Source organism: Pituophis catenifer, unplaced genomic scaffold (assembly GCF_029215685.1).
Source record: "Pituophis catenifer annectens isolate HBS135680 unplaced genomic scaffold, rPitCat1.0.hap2 SCAF_20, whole genome shotgun sequence".
NCBI lineage: Eukaryota > Metazoa > Chordata > Lepidosauria > Squamata > Colubridae > Pituophis > Pituophis catenifer.
This window is the reverse complement of record NW_027256900.1, coordinates 1,365,426-1,380,327: the sequence shown is the minus strand read 5'-3', so window position 1 is coordinate 1,380,327 and position 14,902 is coordinate 1,365,426.

Here is a 14,902-nt window from a genome sequence, read left to right as displayed (position 1 = left end):
AATCAGCTCTGAGGGCAGCAGCTGGAGTCCTTGAGTACCCCAAGATCCTCCTCAGAGGCTGAGATTGGGTTGGTTCTGCTGGTGGTTTTTCTCTGAAGCCCCAAACATCAGATTGATGTAAGAACATGGGGGAAAACTGGGCCTCCAATACTTTAATAATTGGGGCTGAAGAAGCTGGAGAGCTATGAGGTTTTCATTTAAGCACCACTTTCACTCCTGCCCTTTCTCTAACTGAGCTCTATGGATGATGAGGGAGCCAAGATTCAGGCTCAGAGAAAACAACCCCAGGTAAGGAAAGGTGTTACTTGCTCTATTGTCTGACCATCCATGGCTATGATGTCATTTCACAAAGACCATAACTTGCTTTATAAATTATCAGATAATTATTGAGACAAAAGAATCCAAGTCTATACAATCCAATGTGTAAGTATGATGTCACAAGTAAATGCCTTATTCTCCATTATGTAAATAGTACATGAACAGGGTATCAGGGGTTAACTTATTCTTCACTTCTTAATGTATTCATACTTCACCACTCCCATATCTAGCTCCACCCATTGTATATATAAGGAGCTGCATACATCACTTCTTTGCTTCTATCTGTGAATATTCAGTGAATATAGAATGCCTTATGTAAATAAAGAGAGATATATTTGAACTCTTAATTCTCAAATTATTTATTGAGTCTGATCCTGAAAATATCGCAACAATCTGGTAGCAGAGGATGGTTGAATTGACTCAATAAAAACTTAAATATGTCTAAAAGAGATAGGCCCAACACCAGGGCATACAGCAAAGAAATGGAAACGGATCAAGAAATAATCGATGAGTCCACGAATGCAATTTCGAGAGAATCTGAAGAATACACCACAGAAGACGAAGAAATAATGAATGAAGATGATGACCAAGAGGAAAACGAAATAGAAAACAACGAACTCAGGTCAGAGATACTAAAACTTTTAAAAAGCCAAAAGAGCGATGAAAGTCTCATCGCGAACCTCCAAGATATACTAAAAAACAACGGAGCAGCGAGAGAGAAGCACATCGCTACTGAAAAGCCAAAAGACTCAAAAATAGTGAGTGATATGCTTACAGACAAAAACGCAGTGAAGAAGAAAAACAACGATCCCGCGCAAAATTTCGAATGGCAGCCATCTTGGTTTCAACAGACCCCCAAGGTGAGCGAAGCAGAGCCAATCAGAAAGCATGATTCAAAATTTCTGGCGCGAAAGGCCTTACTCGATACAGAAAATAAAAAAGAAAAAATATATACCTCAGAAGAATCAGAATCAGAGAACGAAGAAGATTCAACAGACATGCAAATAAAGTCAGCAATGAAAACGCTTTTTGCTGCATTTGGACCGAAACTGAAGATTACTAAAAAATCAACCCAAAAAAAAGCAAGCAAGCCAACGCCTCAAAATCTACCCGCTCCTATCCAGACGACGAGAGCACTGACACCTGAACCCAGAGAGCCCTGCAGATACCACCCCACGCCGCAGACTGATCCAAGGACCAGCGCCTTCAGCAGAAGAAAACGAGCACCCGCTATCACCAGGACTCCCAAGATCGAGCCGGAGACTGATTCATCGGAAGAAGAACAAAGCGAAAGAGCTGCGGCAGCGAGAACCTCTCACGACGACTCCAGGAACGAAATGAGCAACGCGCATGCGCAAGACTACGCGGACAACCCAGGAAGACATGAGATGCGGAGAGAATCATGCAGACTCGTTGCGAGCATTCCCACGCCGTTTTGTAACTTCCAGCATTTACGAGACCACGGACTACCCCCGGTTGTAAGTAATGGACCCAACAATGTTGGGAATTTACCCAGTGACTTCCCAAAGCTGAGAATAGATGGCATTAATTTGCAAGAATGGTATCAGCAGCTCCAGGTTGTCTTTATGAAAGAAAACTTACTATTTTTTATCACTAACCCCCCAAAAAGACCTTGGACTCTAAAGTTAGATTGCCTACACCATAGAGCATTTTTCTTATTAATTTCCAGTGTGTCTCCTGCCATGTATCACAGCGTTAAGCAAAATCTGACTGTCTCAGAAATTATTCAATGCATGTTCAATTTGTTTCACAGTGAAAGTGTAGCCACTACCACAAGAATGTCTAAAGATTTCTTCTCTTCTAGGATAAAGCCAGGGGTTACCATAAGTGAACATTTAATATCTTTAAACAAAATTAGAGCAGAACTGCATTTAAGGGGGGAGGTGATTTCAGATCAAACGATGAAAAGTGTTATCATCAACTCACTTGACCCATCATGGGATAATTATATGTCACATTTAGACACAATCAATCTAGGATACTTATCCATAGAAAGTCTATCCAATAAGTTAATAGCTGAAGACAATTCAAGGAGGAGTCGCTGTAACAACCACATAGAACACAAACAATATAGAAAGGTAGCATTTCAAGAAAGATATCATGAAACATTTAGATGCCACAATTGTGGGTCCAAAGAACATAATAGGAGGGATTGCCCTAAAATTCCAAGAGAAAGACATAGGTCAGAATATAGAAATAAGTACAACAACAGACAGTCTTCCATTGATAGACATAGGTATAGGAATCCACCCAATTATAAAGAACATAGAGGGGGCAGAGATAATTCAAAAGATAGAAAATCTGGTTCACTGAACGGACTAAACAAACAAGACAACATTAACATACAACAACCAGAGAACAATAATTGGCTTATTGATTCTGGAGCAACTAATCACACTACAAATAATAGAAATATATTGTCTTCATTTGTAGAGGATAAATTTGTAATCAAAGTAGCTAATCAAGAAAAAGTCCAAGTAATAGGTAGAGGGAATGTAACCTTACCTGGCCTAGGAAAAATAGAGGGGGTATTACTAATACCTGAAATACCTCATAACATACTTAGTGCCATAAAACTAAGCAGAGATTCTGACATTAACATTGTGTTCTCAAAGGGAAAAGCAACATTAGAGATAAATAGAATAGATATAGGTACAGTAATAATCAAAGGAGGCCTACCTTATTTAATGACAAAGGAGAAATGGTTACACAACATTGATTCAAATATGAAAGATGGCAATGAAATAGATAATGGAAACAATAGTAACAGTGACAATGATGAATGTGAAGTAGCTCATAATCACAAAGATACACACAATGAAAAAAAACCTAAAATAGGTAAGCCAATTCACGATGAGTGTGCTCATGTTTTACATAGGAAGTTAGGACATGCCGGTTTTCCTGTAGTACAAAAGATGACTGAACACGCAGAAGGTGTTAAAATAAAAAATTGTGAAAACTATTTGGAATGCTCAGTATGTAAGTCTACAAAGCTGAAAACTAGTCCCAGACCTAGAAAATCAACAAGGTCAACCAACAAAATTTTTGATTTGGTACACATGGACCTAGTTGGTCCACTAACACCATCAATTACTTATAAAAAACGTTACTTTCTAACCATTGTGGATGATTATAGTCGTTATGGATTTGTTTACACATTAAAACATAAAGATGAAACCTTTCAGAAATTTAAAGAGTTTTACAAACGTATAGAAACACAGCACAATATTAAAATAAAGCAAATCATGACAGATAGGGGATGTGAATTCATGTCTAAGGAATTCTCCCAATGGCTAAAGGAAAAAGGAATGTTACATTACACATCTAGCCCATTTTCCGCATTCCAGAACGGAGTGGTAGAGAGAAAGAACTCAACATTACAAACCATGATTAGATGCACATTAGAAGATGCTGGCTTAGGCAAACAATTCTGGTCAGAAGCCCTACAATATTCTAATTACACACAAAATAGAACTTGGTCCAGCATTGTAAATAAGACACCATATGAAGTAATGTATAATAGGAAACCAAAATTAGCACACATGCACATATTTGGAGTCACTGCAGACGTACACATACCTAAACAATTGAGGCGAAAAGGAGAGAACGTATCCAGAAGACTTAGATTTATGGGATACGAGACAGGTACAAAAGGATACAGATTCATCGATAATAATAATAAATTTATAGTTTCCAGAACGGCTGTGTTCCATGAACAGGCCAACTGGTCTAAAATACATCTTAATGAAATATTCCCAAACACCAACCCAGATACCAAACTCCAAGGAAAAAGGACTATAGAAGAACACAGTAACAACATGCATAGAAACAAAACCAAAACATGGACAAACAGTCAACACAAAATAAAGACAGACTCATTAACAAAAAAGGAAGCAAGGTATTTACATGACAATGATAGTAAGCCTGAAAGAGCAATCAGAAGTAGCAGAAATCAAGTACCAAACAAATACAAGGATTATGTAATGTATATGGATGGAGAATCAACAACACCTAATACATATGAGGAAGTGTTAAAACTTCCTCCTGAAGAAAAGGAAAAATGGGAATCAGCAATGACTAAAGAGATGGATAGTTTACGAGGGCTAAATGTATTTACACCTGCAATTGCACCAAAGGACAAAACCATCATTGGCACTAGGTGGATATATAAAATTAAAAATTTAGAGGGAGGCAATACCCTATACAAAGCTAGATTAGTTGCACAAGGTTATGCACAGAAATATCCCGAGGATTATACAGACACATACTCTCCCACAGTAAGAACAGAGAGTGTCAAAACAGCTCTAGTTATAGCATCAGCACTCAATCTCGACGTGTTTCAATATGACATACAGACTGCGTATTTACACGCAAAATTAGATAAAGAAATATATGTAAGAGCACCTCACAGTCAATACACAAACAAAAATGAGACTTGGTTATTAAACAAAAGTTTATACGGGTTGAAACAATCTGGTAAACGATGGTATGATTGTTTAGTAAAAGTACTTAAAACTATGGATTTCAGTGCCACTACTGCTGATAATTGTTTCTTTGTAAAAAAGGATGATGATTCCATAGAATTTGTATTGATCTATGTGGATGATATTTTGTACATAGGTAAACATAAAGAGAGGAGAGAAACATTTGTAACAAAACTAAATGAATATTTTTCACTGAAATCTTTGGGTAAAGTAAATAAGTATCTTGGTGTTCAAATCAGTAAAACCAGAAGGGGATTCAAACTTTCTCAAAGAGATAAAATTATAGAGCTCTTGAATAAATGTAATTTAAGTGATGCTAAGCCCTGTGACACTCCCATGCAAACTGATTTTTTAAAGAATGCAGACGAATCATCCCCTGAATTCAAAGATAATACATTCTATAGGTCAATCATAGGTTCCCTTCTTTACATTTCCAATTGGACTAGACCTGATATTGCCTTGCCTCTCAACTTATTGTCCAGACATGTCAGCAAACCAACACTATACCATTGGGAAGCTGTCAAAAGGATATTAAGATATTTGAAGAATAGTTTAGACTTTTGTTTGTTATTGGAACCTAATAATGTCAAGGAGCCCAACCTCACATGTTACGCCGATGCGGATTGGGCTGGCGATACTTCATGTAGAAAAAGCACATCTGGTTATATATTCCTCCTTAACGGTTGTCCAGTTTACTGGTACACTGGCAAACAAGATTTAGTAGCCACTTCAACAACAGAGGCAGAATATGTTTGTCTATCTAAAGCAGCAAATAACCTTGTATGGTTTAATGATTTACTTTCTGACATTTGGAAAAAACCCACTTTGCCATTTATCATGCATGAAGATAACAAAGCTGCTATCGAAATATCTAGATCTGATGCTATTGGACAAAGGTCCAGACATATAGATATAAAATTTAAACATGTGAGACAGTTATCTCAGGATGGATTTATCAAAGCAGTTCATTGCGAAACATCAGAGCAAATAGCTGACATATTAACAAAGCCTTTGCCTTCTAAGCAACATAAATACTTGACTTCTAAGTTACATGTTTTATATTGTTCTGAATCTGAATGTAATTGGTGTAATATATCGAATCGGCATTTAGAGGGGGATTTGTCACAAGTAAATGCCTTATTCTCCATTATGTAAATAGTACATGAACAGGGTATCAGGGGTTAACTTATTCTTCACTTCTTAATGTATTCATACTTCACCACTCCCATATCTAGCTCCACCCATTGTATATATAAGGAGCTGCATACATCACTTCTTTGCTTCTATCTGTGAATATTCAGTGAATATAGAATGCCTTATGTAAATAAAGAGAGATATATTTGAACTCTTAATTCTCAAATTATTTATTGAGTCTGATCCTGAAAATATCGCAACATATGATAAAATCACATTATCTGTATAAATCAGTGTATTCCAATAGGAATTTAGCAGGCTAAACATGTGTACCTATAACAGAACTTATAATAAAATAAAAGGGTTGGAAGGGACCTTGGAGGTCTTCTAGTCCAACCCCCTGTTCAAGCAGTAAACCAGGCATAATAGCAGTAACTGTGAGAGGGATCCTGGAGTCTTAGTGGACAACCAATTAAATAGGAGTCAAGAGTGTGCAGCGGCAGCCAAAAAAGCCAATTCAGTCCTATATTGCATTAACAGAGGGATACCATCAAGATCAAGAGAGGTACTAATACCACCCTATAAAGCCTTAGTAAGGCCACACCTAGAATTCTGCATCCAGTTTTGGTCACCACACTATAAAAAAGATGTTGAGACTCTAGAAAAAGTGCAGAGAAGAGCAACCAAGAGGATTAGGGGACTGGAGGCTAAAAGATACAATGAACGGTTGCAGGAACTGGGCATGGCTGGTCTAGTGAAGAGAAGGACCAGGGGAGACATGATAGCAGTCTTCCAATATTTGAGGGGCTGCCACAGAGAGGAGGAAGTCAAGCTGTTTTCCAAAGCACCCAAAGGCCGGACAAGGAATAATGGATGGAAACTGAACAAGGAGAGATTCAACCTGGAAATAAAGAGATAAAGTTGCCTTCAGAAGTTGTGGGAGCTTCATCACTGGAAGCTTTCAAGAAGAGACTGGACCGTCATCAGTCAGAAATGGTGTAGGGTCTGCTTGGACTAGATGATCTACAAGGTCCCTTCCAACTCTCTTAATCTGTATCTATCTATACTATTCCAGACAAGTGGCTGTCCAGTCTCTTCTTAAAAGCCTCCAGTGATGGACCACCCACCATTTCTGAAGGGTAGACGTTCCATTCCTCACAGTTAGGAAATTTCTCCTTAGTTCTAGGTTGTTTCTCTCCTTGATTAGTTTCCCTCTTTGTTTCTTGTCTTGCCTTCTAGTACTTTGGAAAATAGGTGGACCTCCTCTTCTCTGTGGCAGCCCCCCAAATATTGGTACATTGCTATATGTCACCCCTCGTCCTTTTTACTACCCTAGATATACCCAATTCCTGCAACTGTTTCTCATAAGTTTTAGTCTCCAGGCCTTTAATCATCTTTTCTGCACTCTTTCCAGAGTCTCTACATCTTTTTTATAATATGGAGACTAAAACTGGATGCACTAATCCAAGTGTGGTCTTGCCAAGGCATTATAAAGCGGTACCAATACTTCATGTGATCTTGATTTTATCCCTCTGTTAATACAACCTAGGACTGAATTAGCTTTTGTGGCTGCTGCCACACATTGCTGGCTCATATTTAGGTGATTGTCCACTGGGACTCCAAGATCCCTCTCATAGTTACTGCTATGGAGCCAGGTTTCACCTCATCTGTAAGTGGACATTTGGTTCTTCTAGCCTAAGTATGAAACCTTACTTTTCTCTACAATGAATTACAGTTTGTTAGATAGGCCCAGGGTTCAAGTCTATCTATATCCATCTGGATCATCAGTCTATCTTCTGGTACGTTGGCTATTCCTGCCACTTTAGTGTTGTCTTCAAATTTGATGATTTCTCCATTTCTCCTCTCATCCAAATCATTGATGAAGATGTTGAAGAGAACTGGGCCTAAAATGGAACCTTGGGGTCCCCCACTGTTTGTTTCCCTCCATGCAGACGTAGTTCCATTGAGGACCACAGGCTGACTCCATCTGGGGGTGATGCTGTCTATCCCACATATTTTTAGTTTCCTGAGAAATAGATTGTGGTTTACTTTGTTAAAGCCTTTCTGAAATCCAAGTACTGTATACTACGTGCACTGCATTTCATTGGTCCACTAATTTAATCATTTTTGTCAAAAAATAAAATAAGATTTATTAATGATCTGGGTTTTTTTATCCTTCATTATTCCTAGTAAGTCATTCAAATTTACACTGAATAAGAAGGGTTTAAATATGCACTCCTTCCCTTCCTCCTTGATAAGTGTTATGATCTTATAAGGACATCCGCCGGGGGATTGGCTGATTCCACTGGCGGGAACTTTAAATAGCTGTCATTGGCTGGCTGACTTGCCGGAGCCACATAAAAGGAGGCTCGGCAGCTCACCCGGAAGTTCGTTTTCCTATTGAAATAAAGTGCTGATCGGACTATAGCTGAGTCATGTCTCTTTTCCCTGCGCTGATCTAACACTGGCGACGAAGGACGAGGAAAGAACCGACAGCAGATCAGCGGGCACGATCGCCACCACCACCCAGAAAAAGAGCTGAATCACTGAAGCGGAATCGCCAAAGCTGAGTCACAGAACCATGTCCGGACCACAGATCTCGCTGGCTCTGTTTGAGCCAAACCAGGAGAAATGGAAGTCCTTCATGGTCCGATTCAGACAATTCCTGGTGGGCAGCGGATTCACTGATCTGGACGACAACAGGAAGAGAGCCCTCTTCCTGGCTCACTGTGGCTCAGGGGTCCTGGAAATGGCCATGGACCTCGTGACACCGAGAGACATCGAGCTGATGCCATGGTCTGAGCTACAAGAAGTCCTTCAGGAACATTATGCTCCATCAAGCACCCCGTTAGCCAACTGGTTCGACTTCCATCAGTGGAACCAGCACGATGGGGAATCAGTCAAGGACTTCATATTGGCGCTCCGGAAAATCGCGGCCAGCTGCGAGTTCGAGAATGTGGATGTCCAGCTAAGGGACCTAATTGTCTTCGGAATGAGGGACAGCACAGTCCAAAAGAAACTCCTCAGCTGGAAGAAAGTGTCCTTAAAAGATGTGAGCGAAGAAGCTACAGCCGCCGAATCTTCCGACAGAGCAGTAGCCGCGATGCGGAGATCCAAGGGGATCAACAAGATCCACAGGGATCCCCAACAATCTTCAGACGAGACCACCACTGGGTCTGACTCTGAATTTGAAATGGCTGTCCATAAGGTCACAAGACCCCAAAGGCAGAAAAAGCCTCAAGATGGTGGCCGGGAGGAATGCTGCGCCAGCTGCAACGGGGACCATCCACGCGCCAGATGTCACTGGCGGGATGCGACCTGCAGGCGCTGCAGGAGAAAGGGCCACATCGCTGAGGCATGCAGAGCGGCAGAACCAGTCTCAGAGGCTCCCAGGAGTTAAATAAAACTTGCAGACAATAAATTCCTTCGATAACAGGATTGGCAGCAACCCAGTAACTGCTTGCCAAGAACTTTACTCACAGAGAACCAAAACAAATACACAAAGCCACAGAATTGTCAAGTCCAGTCCGTATTAAATCCAAGGCAGGCAGATAACGTAGTTTCAGAGATACAATGCGACTCACTAGTTGTTTAGTTTTGTCCGTCACAGAGCCTGAATGGCCACCACACCCCCTTTTATCCCCTGTGGGGTCCAACTGTCCAACTGCGACTGCTCGGCGATACCTGGCTCCTGGCCAATCTCTTCTCCTTCGGGAGACACCTGAGGCATTGCCAGAGAGGAGGGTCCTGGAGAGGGAGGCCTGGCCATCTCCTCTCCTTCACTTTTGGAGCCTTCTCCCTCCGATAAGACGGGCTCGGGGGTCAGAGTCACAACACACTGTGACCCCAATTAAGCATGATGGATCTGTGTGCATCTGCGCAGATTATAAGTGTACCATTAACAGGGCACTTCAACAGAGCGCATACCCAGTGCCAGTGGTGCAACATCTGTTGCATTCACTTGGTAGTGGGACCGTATTCGCAAAACTGGACCTGGCCCAGGCTTACCAGCAACTGCCAGTTGATGAAAAAACTGTGGAGGCACAGACCATTGTCACACACAGGGGCGCTTTTAAATGCAACCGCCTCCAATTTGGACTCAGCGCTGCCCCGGGCATTTTCCAGTCAATGATGGAATGCCTGCTTCAAGGCATTCCAGGGGTGGTGCCATATTTCGATGACGTCTTGGTCTCCGGAGACTCAGAAACCCAACTAATGGAATGGTTCAGGCTTGCCCTGCAGCGGTTCCAGGCAAAGGGTCTAAGAGTCAGGAGGGACAAGTGTGTTATTGGAGTCCAGGAGGTCAAATTCCTGGGCTACCTAATTGATAGCAAAGGCATCCACCCCACCAAAAGCAAAATAAAGGCAATCCACGAAGCTCCAGCCCCCAAAACCAAAATGGAGCTTCAGGCTTTCTTGGGACTACTGAATTTTTACAGTGTCTTTTTAAAACAGAAAGCCACTGTTGCTGAGCCACTCCACCGACTCTTAGGGAAGGCGGTCCCTTGGAAGTGGGGAGAAAATGAAGAGGCAGCCTTCCGGAAAATCAAAAGACTCCTCTCCTCAGACAGCGTCCTCATCCAGTACCATGAGTCACTCCCCCTGTCCCTGACCTGCGATGCCTCACCGTACGTAGTCGGAGCTGTCCTCAGCCATCAGCTGCCCAATGGCTCTGAAGCCCCCATCGCCTTCTTTTCAAAGACAATGTCCTCGGCAGAGCGGAACTATAGCCAGCTGGACAAAGAAGCCCTAGCAATCGTAGCTGGCATCAAGCGATACCACGAGTACCTTTATGGAAGGACCTTCACAATTATCACAGACCACAAGCCGCTGCTTGGACTACTCACAGGGGACAAGCAAACGCCCACCTACATGTTGCCCAGGATGACACGCTGGGCCATCTTCATCTCCAGGTATTCCTATAAGCTAATCCACAGACCCGGCAAGAACATCTGCAACGCCAATGCCCTCAGCAGATGTCCCGTACAAGAACCAGTGGTAGACCCAGCACCCACTCTCGGGCTGTTACACATCGATGATGACCAGCTTTGCCCAGTTTCATCAAATACAGTGGCAATTCACACCCAGAGGGACAAAACCCTCAGGCAAGTTCTGTCTTGGATCTTGAAGGGCTGGCCTACGGGGAGAGTGGGTGAAGAATTCAGCCCATTCGTGCGAAGGCAACAAGAACTGTCCGCCATGAAAAGGTGCCTCCTCTGGGGTGACAGGGTGGTGATTGATCACACCCGGCAGAAAAAGTGATTGGAGACCCTGCACAGTGGCCATCCGGGGATAGCCAGGATGAAGGCACTGGCACGGAGCTATGTCTGGTGGCCAACACTGGACAAGGATATCGAGGCTTGGATCACCAGATGTGACCCATGCCAAGCGGCGAGACCGGCACCCCCGCAAGCCCAACCGACGGAGTAGGAACCACCCAGCAGCCCATGGTCAAGAATCCATATCAACTTCGCGGGGCCAGTGGAAGGAAAGTTCCTCCTTATCATGGTGGACGCATTCTCGAAGTGGCTGGAGGTAATAGCGATGCCCATCACCATGACAGAAGCCACCATCAAGGCACTCCGCTGGCTGTTTGCCACGCACGGCCTGCCAGATGTCCTGGTGTCGGACAATGGCCCGCAACTCACATCCAAGACTATGGAGGCCTTCTTGGCGGAACAGGGCATCAGGCACACCCTCATCGCCCCGTACAGGCTGACTGGAAATGGACAAGCGGAGAAAATGGTGAGACTCACCAAAGATACACTCGCCAAAATGGGCGAAGGGGACTGGCAGGAAAAGATTGACAAGTTCCTGTTTGCCCAACACATTACTCCGCACTCTACCATCAAGAAAAGCCTGGCAGAACTCGTGATGGGGAGATGGCTGCGATCACCGCTAGATGGGCTTCACCCCCAATACAACCCGCAAAGCAAACCGAACAACTCACAGCCACCGCGGAGTTTCAGAAGCGGAGACGTGGTGTTTGCGCTAAACCTCCAGGGCCCGCCGAAGTGGATAAAAGGCCAAATTGGAAGAGTGACTGGTTCAAGGTCGTACAAAGTGGAGCTGGACGACGGACGAACCTGCAGACGGCACATCGACCACCTCCGGAAAAGGTGGAGGGAAGTCAAGGGAAACCACCCCAACGAAGTAGGCCTGCGCCACCCCGATGAGGTAGGTCTGCAACACCCCGATGAGGTAGGCCTACAACACCCCAAGGAGGTAGACCTGCCCCACCCTGATGGGGCAGGCCGGCACCAACCTGGCACGGCGGGCCGCCTCCACCCCAGCAAGGCAGACGAGGTAGACCGGCACCAACCCAGCACGACGGGCCGTCATCTCACCAACAACGCTGACTGGCGATTCCCCAGTGAAAGGGACTCCCACCACCATGACGGGGTAGACCGGCGACAACCCAACATGGCAAGCCTACACCGACCCAGCGGAGTAGGCATCCGCCACCCCGGCAAGGGAGACCGACACTACCCCATCGGGGGAGGCCTACCCGACCCGACAAGGTAGGCCAACCCCACCCTGGCGGGACCGGCCGGCAACAACCACAACTACAAGTGGGAGCACATCCATGGGGATGTTCCACCACCGCCGACAGCGAGAGACCCAGAACAAGAGGCAAAGAAAAGGGAAAAGAGCCAAGGGTCCTACCGCGATTCAGTTGTCCAGTCTGAGCGAGAGGCGAATGCCAGGAACCGAGTATCCGTCATCCCAGCCAGGAAGAGGGACCTCACCGACCGCAGAACGATTCCTCCACTCCAGCCGGAGGCGCTAGGTGAGGCCCCGCACACACAACGGCCGAGTCCCGGGATGTTCCACTGCAGGGACGGGAGAGAGCAGGAGGCCAACTCGTTCGGAGCAGCGTCGATGAAAGAACTGAGCTGCACAGGTCAGGTGGGACTATTAGCCGCCCCGCCTACCTGCGCGATTACGTGACCTACGTCGGCCACGGATTGACTGACTAAGAACTAGGAGGGGAGGGGTGTTATGTCCTTATAAGGACATCTGCCGGGGGATTGGCTGATTCCACTGGCGGGAACTTTAAATAGCTGTCATTGGCCGGCTGGCTTGCTGGAGCTGCATAAAAGGAGGCTCGGCAGCTCAGCCGGCAGTTCGTTTTCCTATTGAAATAAAGTGCTGATCGGACTATAGCTGAGTCGCGTCTCTTTTCCCTGCGCTGATCTAACAGTAAGCATGGATCCTTCTTCTCTTGGCTCCATTGAGCCCAAACCTCCCTCTCAAACAAGGGCTTGGATCAGGGCCAACAGTCTAAGCTCCATTTTGAGGGCAAAACATTTTCTCCATCATATTTCTCTGTTTATTGAGTCAAATGTTGCACTAACATCTAGAAAGCCAGCAAACCTTATTTTACCTTAATGATATAGATTAGACATTTCAAGACAAATTTGTTGCCAATATTAGATTGTTAACTTGTGCATTATTCCTTATAAAATCTATATAGCTTTTAATTCTACCTAAAACCTTCTGGTTCTTCTGCAAGGAATGAATTTTTCTCAAGTTTAACTAAGAGGATCATGGCATAAATTTTAACCACAATATCTGCTAGTCTATTTGGCCTATAATTGCTAGAGTAATTTTTATTCCATTTTTTAGATAGGTAAAATGCTACTATTGCCAACTTCAATCTCAGTGAATAGGGCAGGCATCATTTACAGTCAGGTCCAGAAATATTGGGACATCGACACAATTCTAACATCTTTGGCTCTATACACCACCACAATAGAGTTGGAATGAAACAAACACAATGTGCGTTAACTGCAGACTGTCAGCTTTAATTTGAGGGTATGTACATCCAACTCATGTGAACGGTGTAGGACTTACAGCAGTTTGTATATATGCCTCCCACTTGTTAAGGGACCAAAAGTAATGGGACAGAATAATAATCATAAATCAAACTTTCCCTTCTTAATATTTGGTTGCAAATCCTTTGCAGTCAATCACAGCCTGAAGTCTGGAACGCATAGACATCACCAGACGCTGGGTTTCATCCCTGGTGATGCTCTGCCAGGCCTCTACTGCAACTGTCTTCAGTTCCTGCTTGTTCTTGGGGCATTTTCCCTTCAGTTTTGTCTTCAGCAAGTGAAATGCATGCTCAATGGGATTCAGGTCAGGTGATTGACTTGGCCATTGCATAACATTCCACTTCTGTCCCTTCAAAAACTCTTTGGTTGTTTTTGCAGTATGCTTTGGGTCATTGTCCATCTGCACTGTGAAGTGCCGTCCAATGAGTTCTGCAGCATTTGGCTGAATGTGAGCAGATAATATTGCCCAGAATTCATCCTGCTGCTTTTGTTAGCAGTCACATCATCAATAAATACAAGAGAACCAGTTCCATTGGCAGCCATACATGCCCACGCCATGACACTACCACCACCATGCTTCACTGATGAGGTGGTATGCTTAGGATCATGAGCAATTCCTTTCCTTCTCCATACTCTTCTCTTCCCATCATTCTGGTACAAGTTGATCTTGGTCTCATCTGTCCATAGGATCTTGTTCCAGAACTGTGAAGGCTTTGTTAGATGTTGTTTGGCAAACTCTAATCTGGCCTTCCTGTTTTTGAAGCTCACCAATGGTTTACATCTTGTGGTGAACCCTCTGTATTCACTCTGGTGAAGTCTTCTCTTGATTGTTGACTTTGACACACACACACCTACCTCCTGGAGAGTATTCTTGATCTGGCCAACTGTTGTGAAGGGTGTTTTCTTCACCAGGAAAAGAATTCTTCGGTCATCCACCACACTTGTTTTCCGTGGTCTCCCAGGTCTTTTGGTGTTGCTGAGCTCACCGGTGCATTCCTTCTTTTTGAGAATGTTTCAAACAGTTGTTTTGGCCATGCCTAATGTTCTTGCTATCTCTCTGATGGGTTTGTTTTGTTTCTTCAGCCTAATGATGGCTTGCTTCACTGA